Genomic DNA, 16,928 nt, shown 5'->3' with positions numbered 1-16,928 from the left:
TAATTTCCCCAAAGTTGGTTCCTATAATATTTCACAATTTTTTCCAAATATAGTAAAGAAGAAAACATATACTTCAAGCCATATGTGTGTGTGTATATATATATATGTATATATAAAAAGTATCACACTACAGAATAAGAGTTAAAATGAGGGGAAATGTTTTAAAAAATTATATACAGTATATGTGTATATACATACACACAGAGGCAATTATAGAGGGAAAACATACATCCTACAAGTATATTCTTCTCATAAAATTAAGAGATTTTAATTATATCTCTGTAAAGAGGTATAATTGCACACTGGGAGGCAGGACATATCTAATTGTAGAAAAAAGCTCATTTCTATGATTAAGGATTGATAGTTTGAAAATACTTCTATGTTAAAAAAAAAGCTAATAAAAAATTATAACTTCATTTTTACAAAGTAAATAAAAACAATTTCATGCCCAAGTCACCATATTTGTTGCCAAATATGGCATAACTTTATGTGATCCTTATAAATTTATACTGTCTTTGCTTATGACCCTTAGGTCAGTATCTATAAAAATTGCCATATGCTTCCATTCCATTGGTGTTGGCTTTTAGTGGAAACTTAATCAACTGGAGAGGAACACTACCACAGACTTGACAGATTACAGAAACTAATAATTAGCATTCTTGAACTTTCTAACTCTACTAATAACTTATAATTGACTTTTGGGATGTGGGGTTGTAGGTAAAAATAATTACTATTATAAAATAATTCATTCAGAAAATACATATAGGTACTACTCAAAATCTAGCCAACAAAATGCTTTGGAAATACAAAAATAATTATTACAAATCTCAAGAAAAACATTTACTCATTACTTGAAAACTTCTTGGACAATTTTAGTTCGCAATCACTAAGCATCCAATTTAAGCTAACAAGAGACATACTGACCCAAAGTAACACAGAAAACAAGTTTTAACTCAGGTTGAATTCTAGTGCCTTTCATGGTTATTTTAATTCTATAGCTACAATAGCATCAGGCAAAATATTTATAAAAGCTAAAACTAGAAATTATAACTCACGGGGCCATCCTAAGAGTTCATTATTTTTCTTCTAACCTGTATTTGAAATAAGACACTCCTAATTTACTTAAAATGACCGAGAAGCTTAACTTATCAAAACCTTTCTTCCAACATATTATGTCTCCACTTAAATCTTCTATATTTCCTATCTTCGAGTACTATAAATCTATTTATAAACATGGCTGAACAGATTGAGTACACGTAACTGAAGATGAAATTTCTGAAAAAAAAAAACACATCTTCACTATCTCCCCAAAAAGGAAGTTAAAAATCTTCATTGGAATTTTCTTCCCTAAGTATGAATCCAAGGAAAACTGGAACAACAACTAATGAAAGGCAAAAGTTGAGAAAGTAAAATATTCTCAAAGATGTCACTCGGTTGATAAATAGTCAGCACAACTTAAATTGAAAGCAAATCTAATGCTTATCTAGGATTTCTTATTTCCCTTCCCAATAACTTATCTTTAACTGAAGAGCTTTCCTGTTTTCTCAGTATTGGCTATTCATTTGATTGACAGTCTTATGACTGATCCCTAGAGAGAACTGTGTTTAAAAATGAGCAATAGCAAAAATTTTACACTGATGGTAACTTCCTTGAAACAGCTGTATCTACCCAGGGTCTTTGAAATGAAAACGCTTGGACTTGGCAATAAAAAGCAGGATCTCCAGAAGTATATTTTTAAATCTACAGAAATTACTAATAACGATTTAAGTTTGTATGTTCTAGGGCAATTTAAAACCTTTCCAAATTGTGATCTGAACCTTTAAATAGTGTCATCTAAAAGTCTGTTTTTAATATGAGTTGGGGAAATATCAATACCACTATATGTTAGGTCCAATACAAACTTTTGCGAACAAACCTTAGAATCTAAAAATCTTAAAAAATATTTTTAAGGTAAATATTTTTGGGGTAAAAGTAGTGGAAAGAAGATGAGGAACTGTGGTCCATATGTAAAATAGCAGAGGGACCTGTGTTCTGAGTATAGATCTAAGCCATTCTTCGCTATAAACCAAAACAAACATTCACTTCATTCATTTTCTGAATGAAACACATCTTTCCCTATCGCCAGGACACAACTGTGGTCACTCTGTACTCCCCAGAATATGGGTACAAGAAAACTCAGTAATAGTAGAGAATGTTGGGATTTCCAGTGGTTAAGTCTTCGCCTTCCAATGCAGGGGCTGCAAGTTCAATCCTTGGCTGGGGCACTAAGATCCCACAGCCTTGGGGCCGAGAAAACAAAACAAAACACAGAAGCAATACTGTGACAGATTGAATAAAGACTTTAAAAATGGTCCACGTCAAAAATCCTTAAAAAAAAAAAAAAAAAAGTAGAGAATGTTTTTCCCACTGCCAGTCACCCGTAACTCTAGAGACTCTAGGATAGCATTAAGGCTGTTCCTGGGGAAATGTAGGCTTGAAATTCATAAATTCTGATTTTAACTAAATAAATGTTAATGACACATGAAATGTCTGAGCAAGGTTTTCAAATCAGAGCATAAAAATCTTTTTTGAAAGCTAAGATGCTCCCTTCTCTTTACCCATGGCATTTTGTATGGACTCCCCTTACAGTACCGAATATATTTAAATTATGGACCTCTTGTAGGCAAGAAAATCCCCACAGCCTAGCAAAGTAAAAAGAGACATTCAAATTATTATTGAATGAATTTATAAAACTAGCTACTCAGTCAAATGTTCTTGATTTTTAAGTATCTTTTAAAAATTCTTTCCATTAGTTTTACTTGTCCCTACCACCTAGTAAAGTACCTGAACAAGGTAGGTATTCAGTCATCCTTTATTAATTCATTAAAGAACAGAAAGAAAGGAAGAGAATGTGAGAGAGGGAAAGAAGAAAGACTAGGAGAAATACAGATAGGAAGGAAGGAAAGGAGGGAAGGAGGAATGGATGGAGCAAAGAAGGAAAAGAAGGAATAAAGGAAGGGAAGGAGTAAACGGAAGGACCAACTAACCACACTCAGGAGACAGGTGTTTAAACTAGGAAAATAATCTGCTTTTTTTGTTTTTGTTTTGTTCTGTTCTGTTTTTCTTTAGAACACTATAATGCATTTCAAGTTTCCAAGGTTCCTGCTCTAGTATGCCTCCTCTCTCCTAAATAAATTTAGATTGAAAAGAGATATTAAAAAGAGGTATCATAATAAAAATATATAAGACAAAAATGCATTCTGAGATGGAAGTTATGCTTCAACAGTTTTCCAAATACTGTAAATAAAATGTCAACTTTCTTCTCTGATAACATACAAATTTTAAAATTACTTTATAGCTTTTTCATTCTATCAATTATAAGCATTATATTTATATGACACTCTTGATGAAAATGATTTGTAAGAAATGCTTCAAATAACTAAATATGAACATAAAATTTAAGCTTAGATTCAGGCCAACCTAAGTGACAGCTTTTGGCCAAGCCACACATAAAACCACACTGGCTACAAAAAAGCCATGAAAATAATGAAAAACTAATAATTTGAACAGAACCATGATAAAGAAATACCATGATAAAGAAATCCTTCTCATCAATTGCACAAATTCAACAAATTTCACTTGCTAATTCAGAAAGAGATCTGTTTTTAAGTCAAATTACAGGTACCATCTTCTTAATTGATTCTGACACGGGAATAAAGTGTTTATTCTTTTACATGACAACACAAAGGAATTTAGTGTACTTTTCCTTTTATACTATTTACTCAGTATAAAAGTCAGGTATGTTTTATCATTTAAGTTTAATTGGAATTTCTTGCATTAAATTAAAAGGATACATAACCATGCAACTATTGTACTTTCCTTTTTATATCAGGAACTTCTAAAAAGAGGAAAATAATCTAGCTTTGTTTGTCTGAAGATAAAAAGAGCCCAAACCTGAAAAGTACTTCTTTTCTTTTTCGGGGGGTACCATAAATCAGGCTCATTCTTTAACCTCAGAGAAATATAATCATGCTCCATCAATATCCCTTCAATGTTCCAAATTTGTAATTTATAAACATCAATACTTAATATTAGATAATATGTATCCCAAATATGTATCTATTCATAAAGTAATTTTAATCCCTTTTGGGGTGGTAATTTTTAAAAATTTCGTAGTGTTTTTTAAAGCCCACTAAAAGTATACACTGTATTATCCCACTTTAAGGATTACGCACTAAAGTCTAAAAGTTGAGATTTCACTGAAAATTTCAGTTAATCTGGGCTCTGTCTTATCAGAAAGTCAGGAAATACTTAATAAGTGGTCAGACTGTGCACAATTATATGTGGAATCTACTTCCTGACAACTCTGAAAAGATCTTCCTAAAAAGATCTTTCTGAAAAGATTCTCAATTTCAGGTTTCCCTCATCAAACTCTGTGAAAATAATGGCCTCAACTGTGCACAAAAGAAAAAGAAAACACTCTAATAGTCAGGCATCTAAATCTGACATAGTCAAATTACAACTTTTTGGACAGAAAGACTACCATATTCTAAAATAATCAAACATATAGTGGATTTTAGTGACTTTATCATTCTTACTTTCTAAGCATTTGTGCCTAGCTAAGTGAACTATAGTGAAAAACAGTCTATTAAATGATAGCTAATTTGGAGAAGGCAATGGCACCCCACTCCAATACTCTTGCCTGGAAAACCCCATGGATGGAGGAGCCTGATGGGCTGCAGTCCATGGGGTTGCCAGGAGTCAGACACGACTGAGCAAATTCACTTTCACTTTTCACTTTCCTGCACTGGAGAAGGAAATGGCAACCCACTCCAGTGTTCTTGCCTGGAGAATCCCAGGGACGGGGGAGCCTGGTGGGCTGCCGTCTATGGGGTCGCACAGAGTCGGACACTACTGAAGCGACTTAGCAGCAGCAGCAGCAATGTAACTTTAATAACTTTCATTTTAAAGTATACCAAAAGTTATAATTTATATAAATAGATATGTTATATATCTAAACCTGAATCATCCTGTTGTACACCAGAAATCAATACAACACTGTAAACCAATTAGGCTTACCTTTTTTAAAAAAGAGTAGAACTATAAAACGTAAAGTGAAGTGAAGTCGCTCAGTAGTGTACGATTCTTTGCGACCCCGTGGACTATAGTCTACCAGGCTCCTCTGTCCATGGGATTTTCCAGGCAAGAGTACTGGAGTGGGTTGTCATTTCTTTCTCCACAGGATCTTCCTGACCCAGGGATCGAACCCAGGTCTCCCGCATTGTAAGCAAGACGCTTTACCATCTGAGCCACGAGTGAAGTAAATGTAAAGGAAACTAAAATAGAAAATACATAGTTCCAAACAAGACTGGATATACTATCATAGAAAAACTTTATAAAGTCTTTGCCTATTAAAAGATTTGAGAGACTCTTTTTTTTTAATTTGCAGAATGATATTCAGTTAGCTGAACTATAAATACTGCAGACTTTCGGACAGCAGATAGTGTTTTGTAAGTTCAACCATAGCTGCTAGCTGTCTTATGAAAGTATTTTGTTGATTTTAAGAATATGTGCAAGAAACAGTAGCTTTCCCAACATGTCACTCACTACATCTTTTTTTTTTTTTTTTAACTTGAGCAGAGAAAACCTTGCCTCTTGTGTGAAGCAAAAAATAAACTTCCTTTTTCACTAAATCCAATGGAAGTAAAAATCATTAAATGGCTTAAAATTTGCAGTTCTTTTCAATTAGTAGGGTTGATTCAAAACAGACATTTTATAAAGATTTTAAAGAATAAGCATGAATATAATTTAAACATTACATTAAGCTTTCCTGCTGCTGCTGCTAAGTCGCTTCAGGCGTGTCCGACTCTGTGCGACACTATGGACAGCAGCCCACCAGGCTCCTCTGTCCATGGGATTCTCTAGGCAAGCTTCCCCACCAGTAAGTAAGAAGAACCAAAATAACAAGACCATGCCTGACCACAAAAACATTTTATTTTCCACAGCAGTGCTTCAAACATGCAAACTGAACAGAAATGTATTGAGTATCTACTGTATGCTAACATGATCCTATGTCCAATAAAAATTCAAAACAAGTATAATATATAATTTTCCTTATTAGTGAACATTTAAGACATGAGTGTGAACCAACTCAAAAAAATAATAGAAAACTGAGTTCTTGGGAGTTCCCTGGCAATCCAGTTGTTAAGACTCTGCACTTCCATCGCAGGGGGTGCGGGTTCAGTCCCTGGCTGGGCAACTAAGTTCCTGCGTACTTGTGCGGTGTAGCCAAAAATAATGATAAGAATAATAAACTGGGCTCTTAATTCTTTTTCTGATTGTATGATGAAGATAAAATTCACTTTTAATGTCATAACCACAAAACTAAAAGCTTAACAATTTATTCCTGGGTACTAAGTGGCAACAAAGGTCCGTCTAGTCAAGGCTATGGTTTTTCCTGTGGTCATGTATGGATGTGAGAGTTGGACTGTGAAGAAGGCTGAGTGCCGAAGAACTGATGCTTTTAAACTGTGGTGTTGGAGAAGACTCTTGAGAGTCCCCTGGACTGCAAGGAGATCCAACCAGTCCATCCTAAATGAGATCAGTCCTGAGTGTTCATTGGAGGGACTGATGTTGAAGCTGAAACTCCAATACTTTGGCCACCTGATGCAAAGAGCTGACTCATTGGAAAAGACCCTGATGCTGAGAGGGATTGGGGGCAGGAGGAGAAGGGGACAACAGAGGATGAGACGGCTGGATGGCATCACCAACTCAATGGATATGAGTTTGAGTGAACTCCGGGAGTTGGTGATGGACAGGGAGGCCTGGGCGCTGCAATTCATGGGGTTGCAGAGAGTCAGACACGACTGAGCAACTGAACTGAACTGAACTGAAGTGGCAATTAATAGTTACTTCCACACCCTCTCCAAAATAAGGCTCATTTCCAATTCTTAGTACCAAACTAAAACAATGTTGGTATCTAGAATTCCATTAACATTTAGCTCTATGGGAAAGTAAAATGAAAATAACCTGGAAAAAAAATAGATAAATTACAAGGCAAACAGTTAAAAATTAACAGAGACTAAGTTATTTAATTTTTATCTCAGAAAAACTATAGGCAAAGTGATTTTATAAATTTCTCTCAAAACTTTTCAGATACCTTCCAAATGGTTCTCAATTTCACTACTACTGTCCTAGTTTAGAATCACCTGTATATGAGCTCAACAGCAGATACCACGTTATCTTCATGGTTACGTATCATCCAATCCTAACTTAATAATGGATTATAATATTAATATTTGGTGCCTTTTCCATTTCTTTTTATGAGTAAACAAAGCATGAAAACCGGACATCCAAAATATGTTATAAACAATATCACATAGCGTATTCACACCTAAAATCACATTCTCACCACTATGCAAAATTGATTTTATAAAGAAATTGAAAAAGACAGTTTAAATGAGAATAGATCATAAAACGAATTCAAATCACTGAATCAAATAACCTGGAATATCTCTGTCATTTATAAGCAATATGATGACTAATGTCTTTACATATCACACACACTACAAAAAAATGTTTTTTTTTGAAAACTCTTATATTCACTCATATTTACCTAATTAGTAATGCCTTCAGGACAAGTTAAAAAACAAATACTTGTAAGAAAGGTATACTTCTCTTTAAAGAAATGATATATTGCTGATGGTTGCCTATATATAAAATATGTAAGTATGTAAGTTACAAAAACAAAAGATATGGTCTTCTGAGCATAAATTTGCGTTCAAAACCTATCTTAAAACATACTGGAATTGGTACCAGAGATGGTTTTAATTAAGATAGAAAGTCTGCATAAATCAAATATTACAAAAAGAATAGGAAGAATAGTTATACAGCACCCAAGAAAAAGCTCCAGGCCCAGATGGTTTCTCAGAATTCTAGTGTACTTTTAAAAATTGTAAACACCCAATGATACTTGAAGCTACTCCAAAAACACAAGGAAAATTTCCAAGTCATTTCTGTAAACTGAGTATAATAACACTGATTGCAAAACCTAAAAACAACTTCAAAAACAAATTACAGCATATCTCATTTATCATCACTGCTGCAAACAAATCATAAATACACTCTCAGAGCAATTTAAAAAATCATGTTCACGACTGTAGTGGTTTTAAAATACTTTGCACAAAGTCTGTATACTCCTCCCTTCCAAAGGTAGAGCCCAATTCCCCTCCGAAGTGTTAGCTGTACTCAGTGACTCACTTCTAACATGTAGAATGAGCCAGCAGTGATTCTATGTGGCTTACAAAATTAGGACATAAAAGTGGCTTCTTCCTTGCTTTCTCTCAGAACATTCAAGGGACAGGATATTCCTTTTTGTAAACCTTTGAAACTCCAAAAGATTTCTAAGTATTGGGATGTGATTGTCTAAGAGTCAGTTTACAGTTTTCCAATTACTATAATATCATTAAGAAAGATACACTTCTCTTTTAATCAGATGTTTTTTTCTATTTTTCCATGGCAAATCTATAGTAATTCTCAAAGACAGTAGTGAAAGATAAATTGGAATTAGGCAGTGACAGTACTTCTCAAAGATGGTGATTGTTTATCAGGAGTTGGAAGAACTTTGAAATGTAGAGAGTATCTGTAAACAAGTAAGGAAAAGAATTTGAAGGGTCAATCAATTTTGGCCCTATCCAACAAGGATACAAAATAAAGTAAAAGAGATTTTGGTAATAACAGCTCTCTTACTTAGGAATCAGTAGATTCCAAAGTATTAAAGCAGCAGTTCCTTGTTCCGCATGATTGAATTAAAAAGAAAATCTGGATCTGCTGCTCCATCTTTGGCCATTCAACATGACTTTTTTAAATCCTATTTTAATAGCAGTTTCAGAATTCACACTTACCAGTCCTATAAATATTTTTGTCAATAAACTTTATCAGAGGGATGCTGCCCACTGAGATACTCTTCCTACCATCTCCATCACTAACCAAACTCTTTTAACACGTAACAATGATTACTATGTGGTTGAGAACACCTGGAATTCCTCAAACGGAAGCCTGAGAAAGGTCATGAGTACAGCTGATGTATGATAGGTAATAATCCCATGCATGGGGTTGGTTAAGCCTTTAAAAAGCAGAATACCATCTAATAAGACTTGTAAAAAAAACAACATATTTGTACTTTATGCAATCATTGAAGGAATATATTACACTGGAAGAATGTAAACTTTTATGTAATTCAAAGAATGACAAAGATAGTTTCTGAGTTCTGAAAACTTATGAAGCTAATGAAATAATATACTGAAAAATTTGAAAGCAGTACAAAAAAAATCAAGGAAAAAATGACTAGCATGGAACAGAACACTTAGAGGAGAAAAGTTAAAACACAAGCAAGAAGGCATATAAAATACATGGCGTGTATAATTTTAAATATAGAGCTTGGATTTGCATCTGAATTTATTTTAAGTAGTAGTCGCTTCTATAGCAAGTTTATATTCACAATATAGTCTTTGTAGGATGCTCAGAAGGATCAGTTTGAATTCCATTGGCAAACTACAGGAAGCATCAGAAAATTAGATCAGAGGAAAATATTTCAAAAATGGGGGAATAGCAGAAGATTGCAGTTAATCAAGACTCAAAACTAGCCATAAATATATTTCATAAAAGTAATTATTTGCCTTCCGAGGCAGGCGAGAGCTGACTGTGTTTGGCAAAAAAAATACTATCAAGTAAGACTTCACTTCTTTGAATATGAAAATTTGAAACTTTTTCAATAAAGACATTCCCTTCATGAATTTACAGGATAAATCAGTGTTCAATGTCAAATAGTGGATTTTAAGTCAACCAAAGTCAATAAATTCTTACCATGGAGTATCAAGATTCTGTGGAGCAAAACAGAAATAAAACATACCACCTTGCCCTGGGAGCTTCCCTAGTGGCTCAGCTGGTAAAGAATCCGCCTGTGATGCGAGAAAGCTAGGTTCAAACCCTGGGTTGGGAAGATTCCCTGGAGAAGGGAAAGGCTACCCACTCCAGTATTCTGGCCTGGAGAATTCCATACACTGTATAGTCCATGGGGTCGCAAAGAGTCCGATACAACTGAGTGACTTCTGCTTTCACTTTCACCTTGCCCTGGAGAGCTTACTATCCCCTAGTTTAAAAAAATTAAGTAAGACTAGAAACTTTAAAAAGAAAAGATAAAAAGAACTATTAAGTTTCATTAACATAATAGTTTTGGAAATGTGCTACCACATTATGTCATTTTTCATCATTCATCTTCGAAAGCCTTGAGTTTAGTATAAATTACAGAAATATAAATGTTAACAAACGTGATCTGATACTTCAGCATGAACATAACAAACTTGATTCACATTTGAGCAGTAAAAATAAATACTCAAGTTACAAAGAGAAGTTGTCAAGGATGCCAAATAACTACAGTTGTTACCCTTTCTCATTTCTTCAGCGAAATCTCTGACTATTGCCTGTATTCTTCATAGGCATGTGTGCTACTCTTTGTGACCCCATGGACTGTACCCCACCAAGCTTCCTCCGTCCATAGGATTCTCCAGGCAAGAATACTTGAGCAGGTTGCCAATGCCTCCTCCAGTGGATCTTTCCCACCCAGAGATGGAACCCACGTCTCCTGTGGCTGCTGTATTGGCAGGAAGGTTCTTTACCACTGAGGTCTGCATTCTACAAACTGTCAATAAAAGTCACAAATCGGAGGAATAATTCAAGAAGCCTAAGAAGCAGAATTTAAAAAGAAGAGTGAAAATAATGAGTTTTTAAAATTTTTTTTATTTTTTTAAAGGCCAACGGTTAAGTGCCAGTGTTGGCAACGGTGTCAGACAAAGAACATTCTCGTAATGTGTGCTGGGGTACAGACTAGTCCTAACCCTTGACCCAGCAATTCTTCCTCCAGAAATCTATCAAACTTAAGAATAAACAGAAGTGCCTAAAAGTAGTATGAGTTCATGGTTGCTTGTTTTACCATTAGAGAAATAAAATATTGAAAACAAGCCAAATGTTCAACTATAAAAGGAGTACATAAATGGTGATGAATCTGCACTACACAATAATTACACAATTGTTATTAATACAAAGAATAAGTTTGGCATATGTACCAACTGGAAGGATAGTCATGATCTATTTAGATGTGAAAAAGGTTATATTCAGAATGTATATGATCCTACTTAATTGTTCAAATACATAGGTAATGTACACAGCCTTTTCCCATGTTCATACAGATGTATGCTTATACATGTAGATGAATACAGAACAGTTAAGAAGGCTGCAACATCAGACAGTTAACAGTGGTTAATCCAGAGGGTGATAATAAAAAATGAAAAGAGATTACATCTTTCCCTTTACACATTTATATACAGCTTAAAAATATCATATAAGTATACTACTTTTATAATTTTTTAAAAACCCAATGGAAACATTAATAAGTGATTTAAAAATATAGACTCCTAAGACTGTAACTCATTTTTTCAAATTTTATTTCAAATAGATTTAATTCAATTAACCCAGAAAAATTACATGATTTACATTTTTTTCATTAAAAAAAAATCTCAGTAGGAGAATGGGTTGGGGCATGAATAAAAAGATGACTGCAAACTGCATTGGCTCCCTTTCTACAAAATTCTAAAGAAACAGGGATCCTAACACTATGTGGATCACACTAAACTGTGGAAAATTCTTCAAGAGATGGGAATACCAGACCACCTGACTGAGAAATCTGTATGCAGGTCAGGAAGCAACAGTTAGAACTGGACATGGAACAACAGACTGGTTCCAAATAGGAAAAGGAGTACGTCAAGGCTGTATATTGTCACCCTGCTCATTTAACTTATACGCAGAGTACATCATGAGAAATGCTGGGATGGAGGAAGCACAAGCTGGAATTAAGATTGCCAGGAGAAATATCAATAACCTCAGATATGCAGATGACACCACCCGTATGGCAGAAAGTGAAGAAGAACTAAAAAGCCTCTTGATGAAAGTGAAAGTGGAGAGTGAAAAAGTTGGCTTAAAGCTCAATATTCAGAAAACTAAGATCATGGCATCCAGTTCCATCACTTCATGGCTAATAGATGGGTCAACAGTGAAAACAGTGGCAGACTTTATTTTGGGGGGCTCCAAAATCACTGCAGATGGTGATTGCAGCCATGAAATTAACAGACACTTACTCCTTGGAAGGAAAGTTATGACCAACCTAGACAGCATATTCAATAGCAGAGATATTACTTTGCCAACAAAGGTTCATCTAGTTAAGGCTACGGTTTTTCCAGTCATCATGTATGGATGTGAGAGTTGAACTATAAAGAAAGCTGAGCACAGAAGAACTGATGCTTTTGAACTGTGGTGTTGTAGAACACTCTTCAGAGTCCTTTGGACTGCAAGGAGATCCAACCAGTCCATTCTAAAGGAGATCAGTCCTGAGTGTTCACTGGGAAGGACAGATGTTGAAGCTGAAACTCCAATATTTGGCCACCTGATGCAAAGAGCTGACTCATTTGAAAAGACCCTGATGCTGGGAAGATTGAAGGCTGGAGGAGAAGGGGACGACAGAAGATGAGATGGTTGGATGGTATCACTGATGCAATGGACATGAGTTTGAGCAGGCTTCAGGAATTGGTGATGGACAGGGAGGCCTGGCATGCTGCAGTCCATGGGGTAGCAAAGAGTCAGACATGACTGAGAGAAGGAACTGAACTGAACACCATGTACTTATCTGCTAAATTTCATCATCACAACAAAGAGGAGTCTGTGGTGATAGTCTCCTTCATTGTTCAACTCTGAACTTGTAGCTGGGAATTCTGAATAAATAACCTTCTTTAGCAAAATATCCTTTAACATAAATACAAAGTGCTCTTTCTAAACAGGTCAGATATAGATATTAACTGACTCTCAAAGTTCAACACAGCCTAAGAAGGTTTAACTTCGAAAGACTAGTAATCAACAGCCTCTAGCCAGGCATATGTAATATTCAATATTTTGTGCTAGATGAATGAATGGGAAAGGAATCTGACTTTATTTTACTACAAACAATAAGCACTTGTTGAAACAGCACGGTGACTAGGCATGTCCTTTAGTTTTACAGTTTGGATGAAAAATGCTCCAATCTTTGAAATCTAAATTTGTAAAATACCTCCCCAAAATTGTCCAAAGTCAAAGTACAACATATATAAAGCAAATCAAATGCTATTACATGCACACGCACAAGTGCACACAGAAACACACATATACACAGCATGTTTCAGGTCATCTTACTGTAGTCATGACAACCGATCATGTTCTGATTGGGCTCAAAGGCTCCATAGTGGTTAGGGTCAAAATCCAAAAAAACCCACAAAGCCCATGGGAGGGTTACACATTGAGTTCAACAGGATCTCTTAGATTTGGCAGTTCCAACCCCAAGGCAGTACTTTATGACAGATAGTAACTACTTCGCCATTTCATGTTTTCATTCCACGTGAACACATTAATCAGAGTCTGGCCACAGGTTCTCCGCTGGGTCAATGTGAGGACACATGCTTTGCCTGCCTGGCCTCTCTAATGCAGTGTCTTTACCTCAGAGACTTTCTGTAAAGTACTTCTACGTAACCTCTGACATATAAATTCAAGCTAACTCTCTGTGGGAAATAAATTGTAAGAGTTTTATTCATGAATTCTTAGTTGGTTTGACTTATCTCCCTTGAGACACAAACCAACATTTTAAACATTTAAAACCTCAAAGTCAGAAAAAGTCTGAGAACCCAACAGGATAAAATATTCTCAATTAATTATATAAGCAGTTGGTTAAACTACCATTATGGCTAAAAGACTCATTTAATTATAAACCATGAAAACAAAGTATTCATAATATTGGGTGGGCAAAAAAGTTTGTTCAGGTTTTTCTATAAGGATTTATGGAAAAATCCAAATGAATCTTTTGGCCGACCCAATACTAACCATACAATAATAACCGTAATTTCTAATACATCATCCTTAAACATTGGGCTTTTATCCTTGTTTCCCTCTCTTGTTTAATAAAATAATTTTCTTTTCACTCCTACACCAGTTTAAAACCTAAAAGTGATATATCAGTGAGTGAAAAATACTGAACTATAAATCAAATGACTCAAATTACTGTGAAACCAAATTATTGGTTTCACAATGTTTCACAAAGAAAACAAAACCTTAATGTCATAAACCTTTGCTTTCCTACCTACAAAATGGAAGTAATTATTTATAAATATATGTATAAAGCTAAATGAGCATTATAAGGCTAATCATTCACACTGTTATCAGAAAAATCCTTTCATAATGTAATAAATGGCACTCTAAACTTTTATTTAGCAAAGAGGATATCTGCCTACTGAATTTTCATAAAGAGAGGTAAACTAATGTGTATTATACTTTTCTCCTGGGTATTTTAAAATCTTATAAATTAAGGTTCCCTCATGAGAGTGTATAACACTTTTTATTGCTCAATATACCACATATCAATAACCTCAGATATGCAGATGACACCATTCTTATGGCAGAAAGTGAAGAAGAACTAAAAAGCCTCTTAATCAAAGTGAAAGAGAAGAGTAAAAAGGTTGGCTTAAAGCTCAACATTCAGAAAACTAAGACCATGGCATCTGGTCCCAACACTTCATAGCAAATAGATGGGTCAACAGTGGAAACAGTGGCAGACTTTACTTTTTTGGGCTCCAAAATCACTGCAGATGGTGACTGCAGCCATGAAATTAAAAGACGCTTACTCCTTGGAAGGAAAGTTATGACCAACCTAGATAGCATATTCAAAAGCAGAGACAGACCTTTGTCAACAAAGGTCCGTCTAGTCAAGGCTATGGTTTTTTCAGTGGTCATGTATGGATGTGAGAGTTGGACTATAAAGAAAGCTGAGTGCCGAAGAGTTGATGGTTTTGAACTGTGGTGTTGGAGAAGACTCTTGAGAGTCCCTTGGACTGCAAGGAGATCCAACGAGTCTATCCTAAAAGGAGATCAGTCCTGTGTGTTCATTGGAAGCACTGATGTTGAAGCTGAAACTCCAATACTTTGGCCACTTGATGTAAAGAACTGACTCATTTGAAAAGATCCTAATGCTGGGAAAGATTGAGGGCAGGAGGAGAAGGGGACGACAGAGGATGAGATGGTTGGATGGCATCACCGACTCAATGGACATGGGTTTGGGTAGACTCTGGGAGTTGGTGATGGACAGAGAGGCCTGGCATGCTGCGGTTAATGGGGTCGCAAAGAGTCGGACATGACTGGGCGACTGAACTGAACTGATACCACATATACCACATTCCAGCCACTGGGCCAAAAGCAACAGCATTCAACATAGGAAACAATACATACAGAATAAAGATAAGTTCATTATAGGGAAAGCCCCTAATACAACACAAGAATATTTAAGGGAAAAAAAGAATCTAATGCTAAAAATACTTAAACTTATTACTTTTTGTATACATAAAATTTTTCATGTGTATGGTTTCTGAAATATACTTTTAAAAAATTGTAATTTTATTGTAGTTGGTTTCCAATGCTATGTTAGTCTCAGGTGTACATCAAATATATATACACATATATTAATTTTTTCCAGATTCTGTTCTCATATAGGTTATCACAGAATGCTGAGTAGAGTTCCCTGTGCTATACAGTAGGTACTTGTTGGTTATCTATCTTATATATGTGTGCTAAGTCACTTCAGTAGTGTCCGACTCTGTGCAACCCCATGGACCCTAACCCTCCAGGCTCTTCTGTCCATGGGATTATCCAGGCAAGAATACTGGAGTGAGTTGCCATGCCCTTCTGCAGGGGATCTTCCAAATCCAGGTATTGAACCCGGATCTCCTATATCTCCTGCACTGGCAGGTGGGCTCTTTACCACCAGAGCTACCTGGGAAACCCATCTTATATATGGTACTGTGTAAATGTTCATGCCAAACTCCTGATTTATCCCTTTTCCCCCATGCTTCCTCTTTGGTAACTGTAAGTTTGCTTTTGATATCTGTAAAGTCTGTTTCTGTTTGGTAAATATGCTCATTTGTATCAGTTTTTTTTTTTTTTTTTTAGATTACACATGTAAATGATGTCATATGATATTTGTCTTTCTCTGTCTAATTTCACTTAGTATGACACGACTGACTGACATAGCATACACACACACATGATAACCTCTAGGTCCATATGGTGGTGATGGTGGTTTAGTCGCTAAGTCATGTCCAACTCTTTGTGACCCCATGGACGGTAGCCGCCAGGCTACCCTGTCCATGAGAGTCTCCAAACAAGAATACTGGAGTGGGTTGCCATTTCCTTCTCCAGGGAATCTTACCAACCAAGGGATCAAATCTGGGCCTCCTGCATTGCAGGCAGATACTTTACCAACTGAGATCTATACTGCTGTAAATGGCATTATTTCATTCTTTATCACTGAGTAATACTCCATTGTATATATATCCATTGTATATATATATATACAATATACAATATACTGCAATATTCCATTGTGTGTGTGTGTATATATATATATATGTATGTATGTATATATCTTCTTTATCCATTCCTCTGTCGATGGACATTTAGGTTGCTTCCATGTCTTGGCTACTGTGACTAGTGCTGCAATGAACATCAGGGTGCATGTATCATTTTCAGATTATCAGTTTTCTTTGGATACAGGCCCAAGAGTGGGACTCTTGGAGCATATGGTAGCCCTATTTTTAGATTTTTTAAGGAACCTCCATACTGATCTCCAAAGTGGTTATAGCAATTTATTAATGTATTCTCACCAAAACTGTGGAGGGATTCTCTTTTAACATCTTCTCCAGCATTTATGTTTCTAGACTTTTCATGATGGTCATTCTGACCCATGTGAGATGATACCTATTGTAGTTTTGATCTGCATTTCTCTGACAGTGACGTTGAGCATCTTTTCATGTAATTTTTAGCCATCT

The 16,928-nt window shown here is 35.5% G+C and overlaps 1 protein-coding gene across 3 annotated transcripts in view; it reads right to left on the bottom strand.

Moving 5' to 3' along the window:
* TMEM135 (transmembrane protein 135) overlaps positions 1–16,928 on the bottom strand; it is a 308,335-nt gene that overhangs the window by 113,828 nt on the left and 177,579 nt on the right. The window contains exon 1 of one of the 3 annotated variants that reach the window (XM_086383034.1): positions 8,883–8,991. The exons of the other annotated variants lie outside the window; for them this stretch is intronic. The gene's annotated coding sequence lies outside the window, so the exon portion shown is untranslated. Of the gene's footprint in view, positions 1–8,882; positions 8,992–16,928 lie in introns of those variants that run through there. 3 annotated transcript variants of the gene reach the window in all.

Source organism: Bos grunniens, chromosome 29, assembly GCF_055505025.1.
Source record: "Bos grunniens cultivar Pamir isolate PY7600 chromosome 29, Bosgru_T2T1.0, whole genome shotgun sequence".
NCBI lineage: Eukaryota > Metazoa > Chordata > Mammalia > Artiodactyla > Bovidae > Bos > Bos grunniens.
The sequence above is the reverse complement of the archived record's forward strand: the minus strand, read 5'-3'. Positions and strand labels throughout refer to the sequence as shown.